Raw genomic sequence first — 26,405 nt, forward strand, 5'->3', positions numbered from 1 at the left:
TTCCTGGTTTGGCACCTATGTCTCTAATGGACATAAAAGTTAATCTCCCAGGCCCATGCTTACACTTATGAAGGGTATCAGAGCTTGTCAAAGATTTGGGATGCATGACTAGGCTTAAAAAGGCCCTTGTGGTTGCTAGCTTAGTAAACACCTATGAACCTAAGCATATTAGATCTGGCATTCACCAACATGGGAGAGTTTTGGTTCTCAACCCATGTCATGTCCTCACTAGTGAGGTTGGGTCACAAAGCTGTCTCCTTTGAAGTAAAAATCAACACAGAAAACCCAGCTAAACCAGTAACAGCTAGGAACTATTCTAAGGCAAACTACATGCTATTCAGTGAGAGTTTGTCCAAATCCAAGGCTCCCCTAACCCCAGGACCACTGCTGCCTATACAAACATGTGAATGGTGGCATAGAGGCTGCAGTATATATCAGAAATAAACTCAAAGCAAACACTAAAAAACAAACTCCACTGGTGGAATCCTCACCTAAACAGGACATATAATAAAAGAAGAAAAGTCATGGCCATAATCAGGAAGAGCAACTCCCTTAAAGACAAGTGTTTCTTATAGAAATGAGTAAGAAACTAAGAGGTCTAATTAAGTCCATCAAGGCCACCTATGAAGTCAGGATAGCCTTGCAGGCTAAGGACAATCACAAGACCTTCTTCAGATATGTCCAGAACCTTAAAGGCAACACACAGCTGCATGGTGAGCTAGTGGTGAATGGTACCACCTTCACTGATGAGGAGGGCATAGCAAATATACTGGCTGATAAATTTAGCTCAGAGTTCACCCCCCACTCCCCCTCCCCAGATTCACCAGGTACAATCCCCACCAACATACTTCCCCCAACTATTAGCAGGGACCAGGTGCTGGCAGCAGCCACTAAAGCCATGAATACCACCTTCATGGGTCCTGGCAACAGCCCTGGTTGCCTTCTGAACAGTCTAAAATATGACCTATCAGAACCACTTGAGGCACTTTTTAACTACAGACTTTAAACATGCTATGTTCCAAGTGAATGGAAGACCACAAGAGTCATTCCCCTTCCATAAGGGTGGACCACCAACCGACTCAGGAAACTACATACCCATCAATCTAGTAAGTCTAATATGTAAAGCCATGGAATGAATTATTATGGAAATGATAAATAAGGACATTGGCAACCTGCAGACACTGGACTAATCCCACTTTGGCTTTGTTTAGGGAAGGCCATATCTGCTTAACATGGTTAGCTTCTTTGAGAGGATCGCCTAGGCAATGGATGAGGGTAAAACAGTGGATACTGCTTATCTTAACCTGGCCAAGGCATTTGATACAGCACCCCACTCAGGCATTGTTGACAAGCTCTCTGATCTAGACATTAATTATTATAAAAAACTCCCTGAACTGCTGGCTAGCTCACAGATAGGATCCAAGAAGCCAGGATCAATGAGGAAACCTCCACCATTAGGCTGGTCAGCAGTGTAGTACTGCAGGACTCCATGCTGGGTCTGCTCCTGTTTGGTAACTACTTCTTGGAAGTAAAGGCTAATGTCAAAGGCCACTGGCTCACCAAGTTCACAGATGACTGTAATTAAGGAGCTATTATAGATTCCACCCAAGACACCAACATCTTAGAAGTGGGTTTAATACAGACAAATGACCAGTGCCAAAGCTATGGCTTAAAACTCAGTGTTAAAAATGCATCATAATGTCTTTTGGGAAACTGTCAACCCAAGTTAATTCCTCCATTGATAAACACCCCTAAGAGTTGACCCTGTAGTAAGGGATCTGGAAACATATGTAGACAGCAATCTAGACTTTGATCAACAAGTAGCTAAGATAATAAGAAAATCATTCTATGTTACCCAGCTTATAGGTAAGAGTATGGCATCCAAGTCTAAGGAAGTTATAGTACCACTTTACTCGGCCCTTATGTGATCTATCATTGAATACAATGTCCCCTTTTGCATGTATCTAACCAGACACTTCCAATAGCTTGAACACCCACAAAGGTTATTCATCAGGAGGATTCAGGGCAAAGACACTACACTGATTGCCTAAAAGCTCTGTCACTGTATTTAATCTCCTACAGGCTGTATAGAGGACATCTTTGCCTGGTTTACAGAGCTTCTTCAGACTCCACCCTGATGGATCTGTTGTACATGCACAAAGCAAACAGCATCCGAAACACTAGATTCAGGGATCTGAGCTTCACTTGTGACATAAACAGAATGTGTTGGAGAGACAGATATGTGCCCAAAGGATCCCTGAACTATGGAATAGGCTCCCTATCCATGTAAAACAGAGCTCACTCCTAACACTATTCAAACAAAGCCTTGATAAAATCATAAATTCAAACAAAACCTTGACAAAATCATAAATCGTAAATCATAACTTTACCTCCAATATGTCCTCCAGGTCCCTTATGGATAGAGGGTGTCAATAAGAAAGGGTTTATCCCAATCCCCCCCCCCTACAATCCTTAGTTACCTCACTACTAACATGACTCTCATAATAGCCACCCATGATACTTGGGAACCCAAATGGTTTAAGGTGAGTGGCTAGGCTTGTAAGGGCCCTAGTGATCATTAGCCTAGCAAAAACCTATGAAACAATGAAGCTTTTGGCATGTCTCTTATAGCAAACAGTAAATGAGGTAACAACTGGTCGCAGTTTTTCCCATTTGTGTTGATAACTTTCCTTAGCATGGGTTTTAGTCTTTTACTGAACATTTGTACTAGTCCATCAATCTGCAGATGACAGACTTATGTCTTAAGCTATTTAAAGCATTGACATAACTGATGCAATACCTTTTATATAAAGGGAGTGCCTTGGTCAGTATCTCTTTAGGAATAACCCCTCTGAAAACTAACAATACTAGTTCTATGGCAACATCCTTACCATTAGCTTTTCATAATTGTACTGGTTCTGTACAGTTTTGTAGCCCAGTCCATTATTACTGGTATGTACTACGTGTACTGATATCCACTGCTAGATGTTATTAGTGGTCCCACAATTTCCATAGCAATATGTTGAAACAACACCTCTTATAATAGACACTGGGAGCAATGAGCTGATGGGATGCTGTCTTCTGAACTGTAAGCTGCATGTTCCCAAATTTTCAGCTTACTTTTCTGTGGTCACTGGATATGCTTTCTGATTTGTGATGTTGCTTTTAAACACAACTGCTCAGATGTACAAGGCATCATTTTGCAAGGTTTTTGTTGTTATAAATTTCATATTTGAATATAGGGAAACTATCAAGAGCGTACTGACAAACAACATCATCGTATGGTATGGGAACTATAGTACCTAAACCTTGTAAGAAACTTCTCTGTGTGGAAGATTTTCAGTCCATATATTTCTAGTTAATCACTGTATATTAATCAGATCAGACAACAATAGTAGAAGTAGCGAACTTAAACTTGTCTTAAGTCAAAACAAAACAAAACAAAAAATAATAATAGAAGATAGATAATTGTACAGCATTACTAAGTATTCGAAAGTAATCCAAGCAAGGCAGGCAGTCTGTTTCCAGTCGAAAATCCTTTATTAAGTAGACAGACAAGCGATCCAAGTAAAACAAAAATGGAGTAATAATTTCCTCACAACCACTTTCTTAGATATGCAGATTTCCAAGGACACCAATAATAACAGAATCACCACTGATCTATTTAGAAAACCAACGAGGGTTAATTTGTTACTCCACAGTAAAAGTCTACATCCTACAAAAACCCAAGTATAAGGTAATGAAGTCCCAAGGCTATAGATTAGCTAGAATTACCACAAAGATGGAACCATTTTTGAGAAACCTGAACAACTTAGAGAATGATTTTCTAGTGAGAGGCTATGAAAGTCAGATGTTAAAAAACATCCTGGAACCCATTATAGAACTGAAAAGGACTGAAGCACCTTCACTCAATCTCCCCAGTAGAAAAATGTTAAGTAATTCCACAGAGAATAACAAATGCAAAAATAGCTGCATCCTGACATACACTTTGGATTATCACAGTATCAAAAATATTATTGAAGAAAACTGGGACATTGTCACAAGAAACTCTTTTCTGATTAACATCTTAGGTGAAGCCCCATCATTTGTTTATAGGAAGGCCAGGAACATTAGAAGTTTTGTTGAATTTAAACCTAGACCATATGAGAAAAGCACTAAAAGATGTGAAACTAGTTGTACATTTTGTATATTTATACAGCAAGGTGATAGTTTTTATTGCTCTTATTTAAAGAAAATCATTAAAACCAGTGCAGGGGGTGACTGTAACACTACAAAAGTAATTTACAGGGCAGAGTGCAACGAATGTGATGCATTCTATATGGGCAAGACTGTAAATAAACTCAAGCGTAGGATTTCATGTCATCTGTCAGTAATCCGCTCTGGATGTCAAAATAATGCACTAGCCAAACACCTTTCTCTTCATAAAAGACATACAGGTTTTAAGTTCCAGATCCTGGATCGCATAGACATGGGTGATCTTAAAGGAGACATCCCGAATATTCTGGAGAAACATGAAATCATGTGGCAATTAAAGCTGAACTCTTTTAGGAAGCCTGGACTAAACTATTACTGCTCAATTAAAAGTGCACTGGAACTTAGAAAATTGCCACATTGTTTACATGACTAATTGTATTTTATTTATTTTATTCTACCAGATGGTTTTAAATACCATTTTAAATCAGTTGTAATTTAAGTGTATATTTTGTTTCCATCATCATACATACATTTTTTCTTATTTTTATTTATTTAATTTTTTTTTTCTGGCTCTTTTTTCCACTTTATTCAAAATGATGTGTAATAATACTAACTAATTTTACAATTATATATATTTTTATAGATTGTTTTTAGGGTTCTTGTACACAGACCTGAAGAAGTCTTGAAGGACGAAAGCGATCTTTGTTAACAAATGGTTATCTTCTTCTTCCTCTTCTTTCGGCTGCTCCCGTTAGGGGTCGCCACAGCAGATCAACTGTTTCCATTTCCTCCTGTCCTCTGCATATTTCTCTGTCACACCAACCACCTGCATGTCCTCTCTCACCACATCCATAAACCTTATCTTAGGCCTTCCTCTTTTCCTGTTACCTGGCAGCTTCATCCTTAGCATCTTTTTCCCAATATACTCTGCGTCCCTCCTCAGCACATGTCCAAACCAACGTAATCTTGCCTCTCTGGCTTTGTCTCCAAACCTTCCAACCTGGGCTGAGCCTCTAATATACTTATTCCTAATCCTGTCCATCCTCATCACACCCAGTGCAAATCTTAACATCTTCAACTCTGCCACGTCAAGCTATGACTCCTGCCTTTTTGTCAATGCCACTGTCTCCAACCCGTATAACATAGCTGGTCTCACTACCCTCTTGTAGACCTTCCCTTTCACTCTTACTGGTACTCGTCTGTCACAAATCACTCCTGACACTCTTCTCCACCCACTCCATCCTGCCTCTACTCTCTTCTTAACCTCTCTTCCACACTCACCATTACTCTGAACTGTTGATCCCAAGTACTTAAACTCATTCACCTTCGCCACCTCTACTCCTTGCACCCTCACCATTCCTCTATCCTCCCTCTCATTCACGCACATATATTCTGTCTTAGTCCTGCTGACCTTTATTCCTCTTCTCTCTAGAGCATATCTCCACCTCTCCAGAGTCTCCTCCACCTGTTCCCTACTCTCACTACAGATCACAATGTCATCTGCAAACATCATAGTCCACGGGGACTCCAATAGGTTATGAAAATAGAAATTGATTTTTACATGCAAAATGTATATGTATATATTTATATATATTTTTTGATTGCCAAATGAACTAAGGTTGATATATTTCCAGCCATGTAGTATATTATATTGGATAAAATCACAGACTTAATAATCTACTTAATAATCTGGTTTAATAATAGGTACCACATAATTATAAATTTTATTTAAAGTACATAAGGGTTATATTATCATGACAGCTACTAAGTAGGTTAGGACCAGCTCGAATGTCACACTGATGGGGGAAGGGTTGTGAATTTAGCATGTGTACCAATAACACTTTGTTTTACAGCACAATAAACCACTCCCATGCCTGATAAAAAGTATATCTATATTTAGAAAACTTGTGAGGAAATTATTACTCTATTTTTGTTTTACTTGGATCGCTTGTCTGTGTACTTAAATAAAGGATTTTCGACTGGAAACAGACTGCCTGCCTTACTTGGATTACTTTTGAATACTTAGTAATGCTGTACAATTACATATTTTCTATTATTATTTTTTGTTTTGTTTTGTTTTGATTTAAGACGAGTTTAAGTTTGCTACTTCTACTACTATTGTCTGATCAGATTAATATACAGTGATTAACTAGAAATATATGGACTGAAAATCTTCCACACAGAGATGTTTGTTATACTGTTTTGTTTTTGGACCCACTACACTTGTTTAGTGGGTTGTTTTGAGACTGCAGGGATACCATGGAGATTACTTGTCTTTTGTTGGAATTATAGTACCTCAGATCACAAGGCTCTCCAGAGAGTAGTAACAGCAGTGAAAGAAAACATTGGCTTTGCACTGGCATCCTTGGATGACTTACATGAATCTTGATGTATTGAAGAGCTAGAAAGATAATAAATGACCATACTCACCCTGCTTGTAGCATGTTCTCCCGCCTTTCCTGAGATAGGAGTTACAGCAGCATGCGCTGTAAGACTTCCAGGCTCAATAGAAGCTTTTTCAACTTATCCACCAGATTGCTGAACACTAACAACAGGCATGCCATAAGCCATTCTGCTCTTTCAACCAATTAACTGAATATTCTCTTGACTAATCCAGTAAATGACATGCTTTCATGTCCATTTATTCTAAGATCACTACTACTAGTAGCATACTTTAGTGCAATATCCAAATATTCATCTGTCCTGAACCTTGAATGTGCAATACTCTATGTAATATTTTTGCTTCAAAGGTACCTGTTAATGTGAAAATTCAAGTTTGTGCAATATCTACTTGTGCAATACCCTAAATGGCACATTTTTATACATGCAATGCCTGTAAGTGTCTGTATGCATGTTTCTTGCACTGGGAATGAAGCAAAGTAATTTAATTTAGCTGCACTATGTGCAGATCTAAAAGACAATAAAGTTTACTTTGACTTTGACCTATTTCTTGTAAACATGGAGACTTGTAACCATTTTAGTTTAAATGAGTAAGGATAAATAGCATATTCCTGTTTACTTTGAAAACTATTGTTAATTATCCGAGCACTTCATTTGCATAAAACTGCTTCATGGCAGTGCTACACTCTGTATTACAGTGCGCTGCTATTGCTGTCGAGACTGTTAATGATTGAATATGCAGTGCTAAGAATTTGTATAGTTTTTCTCTTTATTTTTCTCATACTTTTACCCTTTATCTCCATGTTTGTCCTTGTGGTGTGCTCTTTTCAGAGTCATAAAAGGTAAACAGGAGAGTTGTAATATGAACTGCTTCTACTTTCTGCTTGATGCTGCACTATCCCCCCTTCTTTGGGCATTAAGTACCATTTCTGTCCATTCTTTTTGTACTTTCAAAAGAAGCTATATGTTTCCTGCTTGTAATTGCACACTTAAGTCTCAAAGCTAGTATAAAGTATAACCAGTTTGCCTAGACTACCATGTCATCAAACCAGAAACGTTCATACAATTCAGATAGTAATGACCAAACTTGACTATAATTTTTTGTATGGCAAGGTACATTAGTGGAGCATACACATCTGGAGTAGTTAGCCTAATATCCTGCACCACTGTAAAAGACACTCTGTCTGTCTAGTTACACTAATCTTCTGGGCCCGATAGCTGTTTTATGTAGTAATTAAACTTACAAATAGTGGCATTCACCTTATCTGTGCTATCTCCTTAAGAATATTTCCATAGTTACATTCCCCTTGTCTGTATTATCTTTTGAAAAATCCACAGTTCATTTCTCCTTAAAAAGCTACTGATACCTCACTTAGAGTTGCGCTTTCTGCCTTATAAGTAGTACATAACACTTTCTGTTTCTTTCTTCTTTTCCTCTGCCACAATTTTCACATCACCAGCACATCACCAACACCCTTTATTATTTCAGCCCTCACAGTATAATTTAACTTCCCTATGGTTTTTGAGTCAAAAAGATTGTTTCTGTAGAGGACATCTGTCTTGCAAGGTTTAAGCCCACTCCTATCACTCTTCCTATACTTGGGCTTACTTCAATTCCCTATCCTACCCCAAATCCCACCCACACCCCCTTACACTACATTTATACCTTATGCACCCTTCTCTTTCAGATGTTTAAATCACCTCCCAGTCTGAGCATTTCCCTCCCTTCTACTTTCCTTATAAGAAAGGCCTACTACCTACTTCCTCTCACATTCCACTACCTATCATACCTCTTTGCTTTCTTCCTTCCTTGCCCTCCTCCATCTTTCTCTTACTGCTATATTTCCCCAGTACTTCTCTCACACCATATACAACCAAATTTCCACATATCTATGCTCAGCTCCATCATGCTCTACATTTCAATACACAAATGTCATACTTTCTTTCTCTCTCTCTCTCTCTCTCCCCTCAAGCAGCCTCACCTTTCACATCTCAGCTATCTCTGAAAATTCTAAACATAAACAGTCATTTTCCCTGATCTAAATCACCTTTTGCTGCATAATCACTTCTCTTAATCTTATCCACTTTCATTATTCATATTATTGGATCTCTTACTATTTACCTGCATCAACTCAGTTTGACCAGTCTGTTGTTTTTTCCCTTCACCTTTCCTGAGGCATCATCCTGTTTGTTTTCTGTTTCATCTGCTACAACATCATTCATACACTTGTTAAATACTTTGTAGTGAATGGAGTGTGGTGATTATATGCTCATATCCAGAAACAGACAAATCAGTTAAGCACTATTATAGCTTGTGACCCAATCTTAACAAATGTTAAGCAACCCCCCTTAAATTGTTACGGTCGAGTCTCACACTTGGCAGTCACCAAATGACAGTGGCAGAATACAAAACAAATTTGTGTATGCATGCTACTTGTGCCAGTAATGTGTCCCTGACTTGCTCTTATAAAGTTAGAAAGTTGCTAGAATAACAGAGTTTATGTTATCCTGCATTTTCTGATGGATGTAAAGTCTGAAACATAAATGTATGTCATTATTTTGTGACTTCAGTCCTCAGTGATTTGCCAGAAAACCACATATTTTATAAATAGCAGACCAAACATAATAAGGCAAAATTCTGGACGGTTGAGAGGCATGCAAGGTGACTGTAAACATTCGACTGTGTTACACTGTCTTTCTGGTAGCATTCAGTACACGCTTTATGGCTTTGAAAGCTGGAAAAACACTTATTGCTTTTTTTTCTGTAACCAGTAACTACATGGGGCAGATAGAGCTCCATGCACTACAAAGAATTATGGTCGGACCTCCGATCATAACCCTTTATTATGTCTTCTCAAGGTGAATTTCTTGTCATCCATGTCTCGAACACATAATAAGCAGGTTTCGATTGGTGACCCACTCATAATTCTATATATTAATAAGAATGTTCAAGTTAACATACTGTGTGTATATTAATAAAAATGTTCAAGTTAACATACTGTACAGTCCTCGTAGATGGTACACTTCTTATTTGATCACTGGTTGCTGATAGAACTATTTTCTAACTATACGTTTATATAATACTAATAAAGCAGCCCCATGTCAGACAGTCAGTGCTTACATTCATTTACCAATAAGTTGTTATTGTTAAGTACGCATATCCAGCATACCCAAGTATCATTATCAGATATTCTGTTTAGTCTTCATCTATTTGATTTAACATTGCTCATTCAACAAAAAATAGTTAACCATAGAAATGAACTATTCACAACCTAATTTGAGATCAGGAATTAATTAGTGGCATTATTATTTTATTTACATTCTACAAGTCTTAACAATTGGGCCAGTGACTTCTCATCTTGTATTAGAGTCTACTTTACTAAATATATATAGCTCTTAGGTACTTTGTTCCATTTCAACAGTCTTTTCAGAACCATATTGTTATACAACATCACATACAGCTGTTTTTCTTGCTATGAAGTTTGGTTTCTGATCTCTCGTAGGTGTCGGTTCCCTTGTTTTAATCTCTAATATTTTCACTTCTCTTATTGATGATTTGTCTTTAGTTTTTCATTTTCTAGTTATAGATTTTTTTTGCTAATATCAGCAATAAAGATAACAACTCTTTACTTCTTTAGTGCATGCTATTTTACACCAACTCAACAAAGACATCTCCATACTGAGGTTAAATTATTTCCAAGTATAAGACTTACCGTATTATTTAAATTATTTTTAGTACTGAAACAACTCCTTACATTCCAGGAATATGTGCTCCTAAGAACCTGTCTGAACCACCACATTTTCCACATATTCCTCTTGTCTGTCTCAGTGGTATATAAATATTTGTATAAAAATTTCCACACAAAAAATAGTTTTTCTTGATTTAGTTGTATATCTAGACATATTTACCTCCACTGATTATCTGTAATATTTTTAATTAATCTTTAACTCCATGCTATTTTTACCTTTATATTATATTGCCTTATCAAATTTAATACTGTCTTATTTTTCCACTTAATACTTCTTCCCAGTCTATCATTTTTATTCTGGTCTCATTTATAAAATCTACTATTTGTGATTTACAAATATGGGGAGGGAATTTAATAAAGCCTAAACAGACTTATTTTCCATGTAGGGATAGTGGCACACAGCTTACATAAAAGTAAGCAGGTTTATGATCCAGTAAACAGAGCTGAGGGGCGTGCACAAGTGTGCCAACACAGAAGTGTCCGTAGCATGCAAATCACCTAATAAGCAGGTGAATTGCATGCAGATGTGGGTGGCAGAGCAAACCAGCAAGCAGATAAGCAGTCCTGCAGACCCCATGTTGGTTTCCAAAATGTACGCAGAAAAATTCCATATACAGGATGGTAAACAGACAACAGGGGCTGTAAAAGTGCAGTATGAAGCACTAAAATAGCATAGCAGACACAGATATGTGCAAAACTATCCACTGTATATCCAAAACCTAATGGAAAATAATTAATATTTTTTTTAAATAATCAGGTTATGTTTGTGTGGCATGCCGCAGTGTGCAAACATGCTAAGAAAAATTGAAAATTAAAAAACTGTAAAAATGAAAATTAGTAGTATGTGATATTAATGCATTATAGGACCCTGTGTGGAGTATGTACAATGGTAGACTGCTGTGGTTGCTAATGAGGCAGGGCCTGGAACTGTGTAGTTTCCATGTTGTGTGCATTGATCTCTACGCAAATGAGCTGTGGTTACTGAATAGCACAAATGGGTATCTGTGTCTGCAGATCCCATCCGTGTAGGCAGAGAACCATGTTGGTGTCCACAGAAGAGGTTGCTGACATCAAAAAGGGGTATGTCTTCATTCTTTTAATGCCTTTTACATGATGAGCTACTCTGCTGAGCAGGGGGGTGTGTACAGTGCCTGCTAAGCATTGTTTAACTTTGAGGCATGTGTTTCTGTAGGTTTGAGGGTGTTTGCATGGTGCACCGCCATGCTGAGCATGACCTTTCATGAGAGTGTGTACACTGACTGCTGTGCATTGTTTACCTTCGAGGCACGTGTTTGCGTGGTATGCCACAGTGCTGAGCAAGGAAGGCTGTTAAATAAAATTGGCTATGAAAGGTAATGATATATTAATTACTGATGACCCCTGTTCCACTTGAACTAGGGCCATTAACAGTCCTTAATGATGTACTTGGCAGGTGGAATGCATTATTGGCAGCCAATCACAAAGGCTGCACCTACAGTAGAGCACTATAAAGGTTGCAGAAACCCTACAATCTGATTTCACCCCCATACTATGTGCTAGTGGAGTACAGACTTGGGACTTTTAACAGAAGAAATGCTAGGGGCTGCTGTAGGTCTGCTACATCTGTATGTGCTAGATGCTGAGGTCAGTGCTGCTGCTGCTGCTGACTGCAGGCCTAGACTGAGAAGGAGAAGAGTGTTCAGGCCCAGGGGCTACATGGTCTGGAGATTATGAGCGCTACAAGGTGGACAGGGACATACTACAAGACCTCACTGAGCTATGCCGACTTCAACTGAGACCCAGAGCCAACAGAGGGGAACCCATCCCAGTGAAAACAAAGGTATGTGCAGCTCTTAGGATACTAGCTATGGGTACAGTCCAAAGACCAACTGGGAACATGATGGTCACAGGCATCAGCATCCAGGGTAGTCTACCAGTTCCTGGATGCCATGCTACCACATGCCAGTGAGTACCTTTATTTTCCCCTCTCCCCTGAGGCAATGGCCAGCAATATGCAACACTTCTACTGTGTAGCACACTACCCTGCGGTACTGGGTGCCATAGATTGCACTCATGCACATATCAAGGCACCAACCCGTGAGAAGAGTAGAATCTGTGTCAACCACAAGGGGTACCACTCCATCAACTGCCAGGTCATGTGCAATGCCCAGGGCATTATCATGAATGTGTATGCTAGCAGCCCTGGCAGTTATCACTACTCCTGTAATTGGCACACATCACAGCTGTACAGGATGTTTGCTAGGGAGGACATCCCACACGGCCATTTACTGGGGGATGCTGGATAAGAACGGGAATTGTGGATGATGACACCCATCGGAAATGCACACACACCCACCAAAGAATGCCATAATGAGGCACATGCACAAACTAGAAACATCATAGAGCATGTGTTTGGACTGCTGAAGTCATAGTTCCAGTGCCCCGATATATCTGGTGGAGCCCTGCAGTACTCTCCAGCCACATGTGCAGACATGTTCACAGAATGTGCCATGCTACACAATATGATCCTGCGGAAACAGCTGCAGCAGGATTAGCAATGGGAAGGGATACACAACCCCCCCCCCACCAGCACCTAGGTCACCACAGCCACATCCACAGGTGGACTCTGAAGAGGAAACCCCTGAGGTTGTCACTGTAGGCACATATAGCCGTGCCCAGTACGCCCTGGTCTTGGCCAAGAGACAACACATAGCACATGCACTTACAACCCAGGGCCCTTGGGACTGACACCTTACTCCGACTTGCATACATATTAGTAAAATTTATGCTAACCAGCCCACACAACCTGTACCTCACCATGTACTGGCTGTGGACTGCATGCATCAGACAGAGTCAGTCCTGGAATACAGTTCTGTCAACTGCTGCATTTGCAAAGTAAGTCACACAGCTATTCATTGCTTGTAAGGGGTACTAGAATATGATAGCATATGTATGGACCTGCCGCATGTATGCAAGGGAATATAGTGGGCTACTGGGCTACTTGCAGAGAGCTAACAGCCACTTGGGACAACAGGTACTCTGTCCAATAGTATGTGCCCCATAATATTCACTAGGCCACATGGCTAGAAACTCCACTACATTATTCAAGGGAGATGGGAAACAGTGGGGTCACAGAACAGTTGCATGACTGTGTATGCCAGCAGAGCATGGGTTGGTCACCCCCACCCCCAACACATCAGTGTTCCCATACAACCACTGTAACAGTACATCTGCAATGATATATCAGCAGATGAGACAATTCCAGGGCTGTGACCTAGAACCTGGCCCTATGTTGTTTTTCCTACATAACACAGGGGTGACAATGTATGTCTGTATGATGTTGATAGTGTGAGGAATGAAACTTCTATATCTGGCAGATGGTGTGGCTCACTGGGCTATGGACATTAGCATGGGTGATGGTGTTCATGGTTCAAATTAGGCAGCATCTACATCTTCTGCATGTAAGGTACTCATATGGTGGTATTCCCACAGACTGTCATAACCCATCAATCTCTTCCTGCAAAAAAGCCAGACAAAGCTAGAGAGAATGGGTGGGCAAAGGGCCAAAACTACAGACAGACATTACATGTGCTCTGAGTAACCTGGAAGGAGGCTAGTATAACAGCAGGTTGCCACAGGTCAGATTAGCTGCAGGATGTAAAGGCAGTCACTTAAATGTGTTAACAGTTACAACAATTCAGGGACTGCTTTGTGCATTATATTACAGGAAAACCGCAACTGTATGAGGAACAAAGCAGACATATGGAGCGCAATGCTGGACATGCTGCAAAAGCATGCACAGTGAGAGGTATGCAGACTCCCACCCTGTGTGTGGTGTTACATCTTTACCCCAGTGACATCATACCTCTCAACCTCTTAGAGCAAGATATCTGGACAAAGCCATGAATAAAAGTGGGACAAAGGCCCAAAAATAGGGATATGTTTTAAATATTGTCACAAGATGGGTTGCCAACTGGCTCACGGACAGAACCCACATGGTGAGAGTTGTGGGAGCTAGGTTCGTCTCCAAACCGGTTACAAGTGGTGTTCCCCAGGGCTCAGTCCTAGGACCCCTCCTGTTCGGCATATACTTCTCAGAGGTACAGGCAAGCACAGGAGGACTATGGCTGACCAAGTTCATAGACAACTGCAAACTAGGAGCTATAACTGACTCTCCAGCTGACACAGACCTCCTCAAAAAGGATCTCACTGAGATGGATACTGGTGTCAAAATCATGGCCTCAAGCTAAATGCCAAAAAGTACATAGTCATCCCCTTTGGAAAAAATGAAGTACCCACAAACTACCACATAGGTGGTAGTCCCCTAAATATGGAAGACGTAATAAGGTATCTGGGGACCCAAGTAGATAATGATCTCACCTTTGATAATCACATTGCCAAAGTGGTTAGAAAATCCTTCTACGTGGCCCATCTAATCACAAAAAGGCTTCGCATCCAGATCAAAAGAGGTCATTGTGCCCCTCTACTCATCACTCATCAGACCCATCTTAGAGTAAAACGCCCCATTTGGGATGTACCTTACAAGACACCTGCAACAGCTGGAAAGACCACAGAAGTACCTCACCAAGAGGATCAATGGCCTCAAACAGATGCCGTATGCAGCTCGACTGAAGAAACTCCAGTTATACTCGATTGCATACCGCCTACTCAGAGGTGATCTCTGCCTGACATACAAGGCCACGTCCAACCCAGAATTGATGGACATGCTCCACCTAAAGAAAACCTTATCCCCTCGAGCCACACACTCTAGGGATCTAAACCTCACCACAACAATAAATATGACATGCTGGAGGGATAGATTCCTGTCCCAGATACTTTCCATGCTTTGGAACAAGATCCCAATTTACATTAGGCAGAGCTCCTCACTAACACTCTTCAAAAAAAACCTTGACGAGTGGATGGAAAACAGAAAGTTTACCTCGGAGATCACTTCAATGGCTCTGCTGGACAGAGGCACAGGGAACTAATCTAAGGGGGCAGCGAACGCCAACACATTCTGGCTAGGCTTATAAATGCCTTCGGGTACCCACCTATGAACCTATGAACCTATATTGCTCTTACTAATGTAGACAGTTGATAGAATAAGAGTTCTTATATTAACATGAATCTTCTGATGTGTATGGAGTCTGAAACTCAAATGTCTGTCATTATATTTTAACTTAAATCTTTAATGATGTTCCACTAATATGCCTGAAAACCACAATGTTATGAAAAACAGACCAAAAATATGAGACAAAAATCAAGACATTCTGTAAATGGGATGGTGCAGTGGTGCAGCGGTAGCATTGTTGCCTCACAGCAAGAGGTTCTCCAGTTCGATTCTTGGCTGGGGTGCCTTCTGCGTGGAGTCTGCATGGCCTCCTTGCATTCATGTGGGTTTCCTCCAAATGCTCTAATTTCCTCCCATGTTACAAAGACATGCAGCTGGAGCATTTCTCCCCGGACCTCTACTGAAAATTGGCTTTGTTCTAAGTCGGACTTTCCTGGTTAACAGAAAAATAAATAAAATACCTGTATAGTTGAGAGGTATCAGTGACATTTAAGTACAGCATACAGCTGGGGAATGCCTTAGACAATATCAGGGATGTGCTGTACTGTAGAAACAGGTACACCAGCCAATGGTCTGCAGCACACATAATCCTGGACTGGAGTATAGGTAGCTGTGGGCTGGAGTCACCTTGTAAGTACTGACAGTCACAATGGGCATGCTCTTACACTTAAATAACTTGAGCCCAAGTCTGTTGCCTCTTCCGCCCAAAGACCTGCTATGTGGAAATATGTCTGTACATACATATAGCTACATAGACATATCTGCCTCTCCCTAGCCCCTTCACGCATGATTAGTGTATCTATCAGTATGTGGCATGTATATATATATATATATATATATATATATATATATATATATATAGCTATATAAAGTACAATGTTACATAGACTCGCCACATACATCTACATAACACATTTACATTACATACACACACATCAACAGTTAAGGAGGCATCCTTGTTATACACATTTATATAGATATGTGTGGGAATGTCCAAATGTCCCCACATGCCCTCGGAATGCTGGGGTTATCTGCACTAACACTTCACAATAGTTATCCAATGGAACCAGACCAAGGCCGCAACAGTATGCAATCCACTCACCCACAGCCCCCTGTGCCTATGGAATGTCACCCTGTAGACAGACACAGATGGTGTAATGTACAATGGTTGCAAGACATGCCTTGGACAGGCCATATTGTTCCTGGCCTCATGTCCGCCTATCAAACTGCAAACAGCCATATATGGCCATACTGGTAAGTGTACATGTATAGCAGGGGTATTACCAGGTATCCCACTCCTAGGACTCTAGATTACAATAACAGTACCAGGCAGTTTCACTCTGCAGGCCACACATGCTGTCTAACACAAGGGCACTTTGCGTATTCCACAAGTACTGTGCCTGCATCCACATATACAGCTGACATAACCTGTGGCGAGTACGATAAGTACTGTAAGCTATAGTGGGCAATATTGGATAGGTAGAGTTTCTAATCTCACATTATCTAACTTGTGTGCAAATATATTCCCTTGTACCACTACAGACATGCCCATCTGGTCTATCTCTGCACCATGGTTATGCATTTTAAGGCCCTGTGACTAGCTGCTGGCCTCTACATTGGCATCCTTTACAAGGCATGCTGATGTCATCCACCTTAAGGGTGCTGGCTGCCAGTCTAGTATCAGATAAACTCTGTGGTACATGTGATAAGTGCTGTCAGCTATATTGTGTAATAACAGATAAATAGATGTTCTAGTCTCACATCAGCCAACTCTCTCTCTCTCTCTCTCTCTCTCTCGCTCTGTATGTGTGTGTGTAACTATATCCTCTTGCAGCACTGTGAAGATGTCCATGTGCAATGGTATGCATTTTATGGCCCTGTGACTGGCTGCTGGCTTCTAAATCACCTTCCTTTACAAGGCCTGCTGATGTCATCCACCTTAAGAGCACTGGCTGACAATCTAATGTCAGATAAACTCCATGACACATGGGATAAGTACTGTGAGCTGTAGTATGTAATTCTAGATAGGTAGGGGTTCTAATCTCATATCAACCAACTGTATGTGTGTGTGTGTGTGTGTGTGTGTGTGTGTGTGTGTGTGTGTGTGTGTGTGTGTGTGTGTGTGTGTGTGTGTGTGTGTGTCTCTGTGTGTCTATAAATACATCCCCTTACAGCACTACAGACATGTCCTATGGGTTATCTCTGTGGAATGGTTATGCATTTTATGGGCATGTGACTAGCTGCTGGCCTCTAAATTGCCCTCCTCCACATAAGCATAGCTGATGTCTGCCACCTTCTAGATTTGTAAGTTCAGAAAACCCAGGTTACACCCATTGAGGATAGCAGATCTTGTCACAAAGTATGAATGCATGATTACGTTGCCTGCACCCATTGTCCCTAATACACTGTTATGCACATATGCACCTAGGGAACCATGCACAATACTGCCTTACCTTGCTGACATCATATTTCTGCTGTGCCACCATGCCATCCTGTGTCACTGTATTGCTGCCATGTGTCCATTGCTTAACCTCTCAGATTCCTGGAACAGACAGATACACAGGTCCATGACACACCTGTCATTCTGTAACATAACCATCAGTCTAACATCATGCAACAAAGATACACAAAGTTTGATGTATAGTCATGACATATACCAGTATACAATACCTGTAGTGGCCCACAAGTGCCATGGCAAAACAATTTTGCACTACACAAATATATGTAAAGTAATATAGTCACCCTGTGCATCAGACACATATTTGCATTTCCCTGCATTGATGGCACTGATCGCAGAGATGTGACACACGTACCATCACATGCACGGGGTGTGTTGTAGGGGTGCCAGAGACCTAAGCTATGCCAAACAGGTGACAGCATGTGTGTGAGTCAGGAAGGGGTGCGGGTTAGATGGCGCATGGAGAGGTGCTATGTGTGCCTATTGGTGACCTACATGCGACAGTGGTGTTTAAGTGTCTGTGTGTACACAGTCAAAACCAGGGCTAGGCCTATAGGTGTGTATGTTGGACAGCTGTGGACCATACATGGTATAGTGGACAGTTCACCATCTTCGGTCATGAACTCCTGAACTGGCTCTGCCAACAGTAACACTGCCACCACCATGCCCAAGTTCAGATGCAGTGCTAGTACTTGATGGTGACTGCAAAATGCTGGGGCTGTGTCCACCATGGGACCACCCAGGACCAAGTATCCATGGCTTGCCACATTGTGGTATGGACAGCACACTTCTATCTGTAGTGCTGTAGGTGCTAACACTACTGGAGTGTGACTGTGCAAGGTCAAGTGGACTCCCAGCAGATGGTGTTGCTGACCTTTGTCCATGTGTCCAATGCCCAACTCCAACCAGATGTTCCAGCACAGACAATGTTTGGTCAAAGACAAACAGTGTCTCAGCCCACCATCTACCCAATACAGCAGTGAATTGATCCAGGGTGTCCCCAATATGGTGCAGGCAGTCACAGATGTCAGACTGTGCTGCATCCATAACTCTAAGCATCTGCCTGATGTTGCATTCAGAACATGCCTGTGCCTCCATGATGGCCTGAAACATTCGGTGAGTGACCTGTGATGTGACACCTGTAACAGGTGATGGATGGACAGCAGTCCTCCTACAAGCACCCCTGTCAATCCGCTTGTATGAGACCTCACCAGCTCTCTGGCTATGGCCAGTGTTTACACCCACTGATGCCATAGTTGTCACACTGCCCTGTTCAATGTCACCATCCTCTGACTGTCCAATATCTGTGACCTTTGGGGACTGGGTATGTGTGGGCATACTGACTGTGTGTGGTGTCAATGAAGAGGGTTGTTGACCTCTGGGACAGATTCAGCCACCTACAACCCCACCTGTGCCTCACTATGGCCACCATCATCAGCATCTAATGAGACACTGACATCAGGTTGTGAGGGGGACAGACTCCAACCCCCCTGGTCACCTGTGAGAAGCAAAACAACAGCAGTAACTACCTGCACTTTTATGTATTGTAATCTACACAAACTCACACAGATATGGACCCACAACTACAATACAAGTCCGAAATCTTCACATATCTGCTCCCATGCACAACAGACAAACTCACAACAACATACACAGACAAGTCAGGCCCATTATAACATGTACTTACATACATCCAGTTAATGTTGGCAGTACAATACACCTGTAAGTTATGCAATATGACAGTGTATGTGATAGAACTAAACACAAACCCCAGTGCACCTATATTGAGAATGATATGCCAGTAGCAGTATCACTGCCTCAGGTATGTACCATCTTCCTGTTGTGTTTGAACAGGCATCTTGGAGTACTCATGTTTAGCAGGCTGTGTAGTTGCTTATAACTATAAATGCAAACATGTTAATGTTTGTACAATTACACACCTGTGATTACCCAGTCTATGCACTGTACAAATATTCTACTCTGGCTAAGCACAACAGTTGTACAGAGGGCAAAATGGCAGCCCTTAACTTATTTAGGGTTTATATGATCCTTAAAACAACAGTATCACACTTACCAGGTACAGGAACATGGACATGGGCCACACCTGATGGACTTATGAAAAGGTGAGGGAGAGGTATTGTCAGCACCACCAACTGTTGCAGCACTAGAAGGTAATTTGTGCATATATCTACATGTACATTAGCTACTGTGATAATGGCTATATTGCTGCCATTCTGAGTATGTGTGCACAACTGAACATAAAACTGAACCCCCCCATGCAGATAGACCTAACACCCATGTACTGGTATGTAGCCTGCCACAATGACTGATACAGTATTACACTGGTGAACACTGTAAGCTTACCTGGACGTTCCTCTCCTGTGGGCACTGTGGCACCCACCTCCACGATGTATGGTGCAATGGATGCCTGGGAGCTGTTGGTTGTTCCTAGGTTCATCAGGGATTCCTCTGTGGCTGAGAGAGGTTGTTCCATTGTAGGTCCTCCACCAGTGGCAGCACAATTTCTGGCAACAGTGACTGCCCTTTGTTATGCAGCATTCACCATATCTGTGGCCCAGTGTTAGACCTGCTCATAAGTCCTGTCCTGTTGGCCAATCTGATTGACAGCCTGCACAAGGTCTGCCTGCAATTATGCCCACTGTTCCCAATTGTTCCTTCCCCTGTACAGCAAGATCTGATGGTGGTGTCTCAGTCCATCCAGTATAATGTCATTCTCCACAGTTGAGAAGGGTACATGACCCCTGCGGTACATGGTTCTTGAAAGACAACAAAAGGGGAACACATTACAGGACCAGATACATGGATATCCACTATGTACAGATCCAGCACACCCATAATGGTCTGCACTATCCACTGCTCCCTCACACGTCATACCCCACAGTCTGGTAACACACTACGTGTGTGGTTATCACCAAGACATTAGCAATACCGAGGTATGTCCCTGTGTGCTGTGACAGATTCTGCTGTATGTTCCTACACTCATCACTGCAGTCTACCGTGGTGTGTCCCCTATGGGCAAACTCCCACAAATATGTCATGCAGCCACTGTTGGACAAATAGCAGTGTGCTATTAGGGTCTATATTATGAGATTGAAAAGATCAGAGAGCGAACGGCTTAAACATTGAAAATGCCATACCTCAAAGTCGCTCTTGTGCCCTCCACATCCCCTGATAATTATATATACAAACTCCAAGATTGCACTACAGTGAGGAAAGGGCAAATTTTCCGATATTCACTGTACTGCAATCTCACAAAAAACACATTAATGAATGCCATTTCCGATGTTAAAGACATTTGCTCATCAGCCTGTTCGATTTCGTAATAGGAATCCATGCTATTACAATGAGTACATGGAGACAGTCCAGCAGTGTGTCAGAGTGCCACAATGACAGAAAGCAATGCAAACCTGCTGTAGTATATGTTCCCTGTAGTCATCATACCTCTCATCTATACAGATGTTTGCACAATGTCAGGATGTTTGCCCAGAGTCTTGGTCATTTTCACACATACTTGTGTATTTCTGACAAATGGTTGGCCAATCATTGATGGCTGATGTCAGAAAATAAAGAAAAACATCTGTGTTTCACATGTCATACCCTTCAGATCACAGTTATGTTACAGTAATATCAGTTTAGTCTAGTCACGTTCTTACTTTGTATGAGCAATACACAAACACTGTTGCTGAGTTTGGGCCTTTGTCCCCCCATTAATTATGGCTTTGTACTGAGTTCTTGCTGTAGGAGTTTGACAAGTATGTTAGGCATAGCTCTCAACCAAACAGGGACAAATGTCAACAGAAACAGGGATTTAGCCAGAGTACATCAGGGACATTCAGGGACGGTTTTACAATGTTAGAACTAATTATGTGAGACATGGACAGAATGAGAGGAGGAGACATACAGTACATTGTTTGATGTTACAAGGGTGTACACTCTCCTTTATTGTCGCTATGTACTATGTGTAATCCACTAGCTTTCCTACAACAGCCGTCCATTGTAGGTGGTATTGACAGGGACAGAGCTGAGATGTGATTGAAATCAGGGACAGTTGAGAGGCATGCCTGTAGGTGTAGGACAACGGAGTATCAATGACATGTTATTACCATACACCTAAGATAGGCTTACTGCTATAATCCCTATTCCCCATACCTCCATCCTCCCTTCTGCATCCTGTTATATGGAGAGATCTATTACATACTGTGGAATGCAGTACTATTTGTTGAACTTTGCTTCCACTAATCTTTTGCTAATGCACTCTCTATATGTGTTTAGTCTCATACAGACCTGTTTCCCATAACCAGCTGCTTGCCTTTTTAAGGTACTGGTCATTAGCAGGTAATTGCCTCTGCACCAGTCTGTGGCTCAGAATTGCTAATTACAACCAAAACAGCTGCATTGCACTATCATTAGCCAAAAACATGCCACCACAGTGCAATATATAAGGCCTTCATGTAGGCCTTGGCCCTTTTCTTAGTTTTTGAGATGGGCATTACTCAGGTGTGGAGGCTACAGCATCACAGAGGATAGGTACAAACACCATCCACTGTAGAGATTTATGAAGTATGCCCACCATTTTGCCCCATATGTGTGGTCAGTGTCCCATGACATTGTGGTCATCTGGCAGTGCATTGGCAATTATTGTGGGCTGAGGTCAGTAAGGTAAGAGACATGTGTGTCACACTTCATACCTGTCAGACTATCCATGCTACTGCAATAGCTGTTATTCTATCAACTTACTTTCTTAGTAGGGGCAAACTGTTAAACATGTCTCTGTCTCTGGGCCTTTGCCCCCCATTAATTATGGTTGTGTCCTGATCCCTTGTTCTAGGGTGTTGGAAGGTATGGTAGGTCTGTAGCATCCACCTTTACATACAGCTGTGTATGCTACATGCTGCAGCTACTGCTGCAGCCTACAACACATGGGGAGGGGGAGTGTGAACACTTTTGTGGACAGCAAGCTGTACATGTAATTGTGTCAACTGTGTCAGGCCTGTCATCATGGCAGAGCCATGGTAAAGGTATTCTATACAGTGCAATGGGGGCATGTGCTTAAGGTACATCTGTTATGCAACAGTGTGACTAACAGTGTAGAAGGCAACATATAGTTAGGCTATATTGATATGTGCATTGTGTCTCTGCCTGCAGGCCTTTGTCTTGCAAAACTGGGTAACAGTTAATTAAGTAGCAGTAACCTGTGGGGATTAAGATTGCATGACTCAGTCATTACTTGCTGTCTTCACAATAATCTAATTGAAGTGCAACACAACACTGCATTCAAACCCAGGACTGTGTTTGGCAAAATGTACTACATGCAAGGTATATAACAGACTAAACTACTGAGACACTGCAAAAGTATGTGTATTTGCAAACTATATGTGCACAGGCTGTGAGAAACATTTCTACATCCATAAGTATGTGTGTGGCTTTATATGGTTGTATTTCTGCACCAGCATCCCAGTTGTACATATACTTTGCCGTTGCTGCCTTAGCAGGTGTCTTTCCTCAAGTTGGTGATAAAAGGGCACATATACCTGCTATCGCAGGCCTCACTTACATCCATTAGTATGTCTTTATTATTATTTATTATTGCACCAGAGTCCAGGGTACACTCTCAGTTTTCACATTAGTTTTTATTTAAGTTACATGCCTAATAACTATAAGTAGCAAGCAGTATTCTTTGCTGGAAACACCTGTTTAAACTTAAGCATGTGTAGCATACAGGTTAATGTAGTGTGCTATAGTTAAGAGGGGCCTGGGTTCAATATTTGACAGAGGTGTTTATTTTCTGCATGTGAGTAACAATAATAGACACATATAGGCATTAAAGCTCTTTAAAGCTCATTAAAGTTAATTTAAGCTCAGCTAAGTGAAGTGGTGTGGAGGGCTGCACCTCACAAACCCATGCTAAAAAAAATAAAGAAAAGCAAAAGGGGGTGATAGAAATGTGGTGAAATGGGGCAAGCAGGGGTAAAAACAATGTGAAAGGCAGGGATGTGCAGGATGGATGTAGGAAAGAACAGTAGATATCCATTTTTTGTACAGCAACAGCTGTGCATTTTGACAGGTTTTGTAGATGAATTTGGACTCTCAAACCCTAGAGAGAGGGGTGAAGGCAACATAAATGTGTTGTCAAGCCAACTGGACCACATTAGTTGTGTCCAGTTGACATGTGTGTGAAATGGAGAGCTATGTATGGGGTGCTATTTTGTTTGTGGGACAGGTGCCCATTTTTTTTTGAAGGAGAGAGTGAAATGTTGGGGAAGGGACATAGGTATGTCTGGGGAGGTAAGTTGGGAAGGAGAGGATGTGATAGCAGACAGACAAGACAGACAAGGTAACAGACAAGGGGTAATGTGTGACACATGAGGGGGTAAACACCTTGGATGGGGAGTGTGTTGTCGAATCGGAGTCACATGTGCCTCCAGACAGCAGCAGCATGACTGACATCCCCACTTATGGGCAGTTGACACTGCTCCTTCACTGCTCCAAAGGTGGCTGTGCTGGAAGCTGGACACCAGGGCCAGTCTGACCCACCAGGTTGACCAGTGTGCTCTCAAACTGGTGCAGGTGACTTCATAGGTCATTGAATGATCCTGTGCACCATGACAGGCAGTTGGTGTTGGGTGACTGCACCTCCTCCACCACCACTACCAGGGGGAGGCCAGGCCCCATCCCCCTGAGGCGGTTCCACCCAATGCTGCATGTGGAACAGGGGCAACCAGGGGGCTCCACCAGCCTGGGTCCCAGACATGCTTGGGCCTGGTGCCATGGTCAGATGAGGCAAGGTAGGCAGATCACTGGGAAATGGCCTACCCTGATGTGCTATGGTGATGGAGGTATAGCAATAAGTATAGGTTAATTATGAACAAAACTTAGCAATAGCAGCAAGCCAGAACAGTGGAAATAACCCAGTTACATATAAATGCATATTATGTGAAACAACAATAAATTACAGAGCAGTCAGTATGTTAACAGCATGTCAGTAACAGTTACAGCATAAGGCCAACAAAATAGGTAATTCAACAATTTATGTTAACATGCAACCATTATAATACATAAGAATAATAATACACATGTCCCAAATACAGTTAATTTAACAACATATGTTAATAGCAAACCATAACCAATTGCTAACAATAATAAATAAATGAAGATAAGGGATGGGGAAAGAGAGAAAACAGTCCATTAGTACCCTTTATAGGCTATTTACTTGACAGCAGTACTACTATCTACTCTACAGGTCTGTCCTTTCTTTATGTGTACAAGTCCTCTCTAGCTACTGTAGCATGTACTGTACATACCTCTAAAGCTATTCACATGGGGCAGTATGGGTCAAGCAGTAACAACTGTGGGTACACAACTACACAGAACACTTGCACATCAGGTGGACCTATATAACTACCAAGGTGTACTGATGGCTGATGTAGTGATACTTTGCAATTTAGGTAATCATTCTGATGGTAATCCTGTGACAGATGGATTATGCACTACTAATTACATCATGTGACAGTGTGACACTTGAGAGACATGTATGTGTACAGCACAGAAACTAAACAACTATCATATCTTGCTTGGAAGGCATGGAGATAGAACCCAATAGCAATGACTGCAGAAGACATCTGCATGGAATGCATGAACTGGCCACAGCAACTTTGAACAGACACTCCAGGCATACAGCCATACCAAGATTACACATATTACTATTATATTTATTTTCTTTATTGTGCTGTATTTTAACATTCTTGCTAATGATTTCAACAGTCTGTGACATCTAAACACACAATTATTTACTCATAATATGGGCTACCTCAGCCATTTACCTGTAGTTCCTGTGCAGAGAGAGTCTGTAAACATTACATGACTGACACTGTAATATTTAGTGCTACATAGCACTGGATTTGAACCCTGGTCTGTGTGTGGCAACATGCACTACAGACAGAGCATTTAACAAATTGAGCTGAGTCACTGCTGAGCACTGACTGACTGATATTTGCCTAGAGCTCACCTGGAACCAATATGTGACCTGGTAGTATAACTACAGTTTTATACTAGACTGCAGTGACAGTAGAACATATATGAAATACAAGCATGACAGAGAAAGTAGGTAATATATCAATATATAGAATGCAGGTGTACACAATATATTGTTATTGGTTTGAAATATCTGTGAAATCAACAAATTATATCAGATCATGGAGTGGGCTACCTCATCCATATACCTTGCTTACCTGCTGTTTGTGGGTGATAGAAGATTATGCAAACAATACTGGCATAGAAACAGCCATGAACAGTACTGTATGTGTTAAATAAGACATTTGGCAGCCATTATACTTTAACTCTACAGCTACTACAGTGTTATACTTGAATGCAGCACCTTATCTTACAGCCTGAATACATACAGTTGCACTGCAATGGTTAAAACAAGACAATTATGATCTACACAATTTACCTTGGTGTTATTGATATTGGTTCATGTGTTACTGAAGAATAGTTGGCAGTATTCATTTCTTGAAAAACAGCTCTAATTCCATAC

This window comes from Protopterus annectens, chromosome 1.part1 (genome assembly GCF_019279795.1).
Source record: "Protopterus annectens isolate FY-2018-M chromosome 1.part1, PAN1.0, whole genome shotgun sequence".
NCBI lineage: Eukaryota > Metazoa > Chordata > Ceratodontiformes > Protopteridae > Protopterus > Protopterus annectens.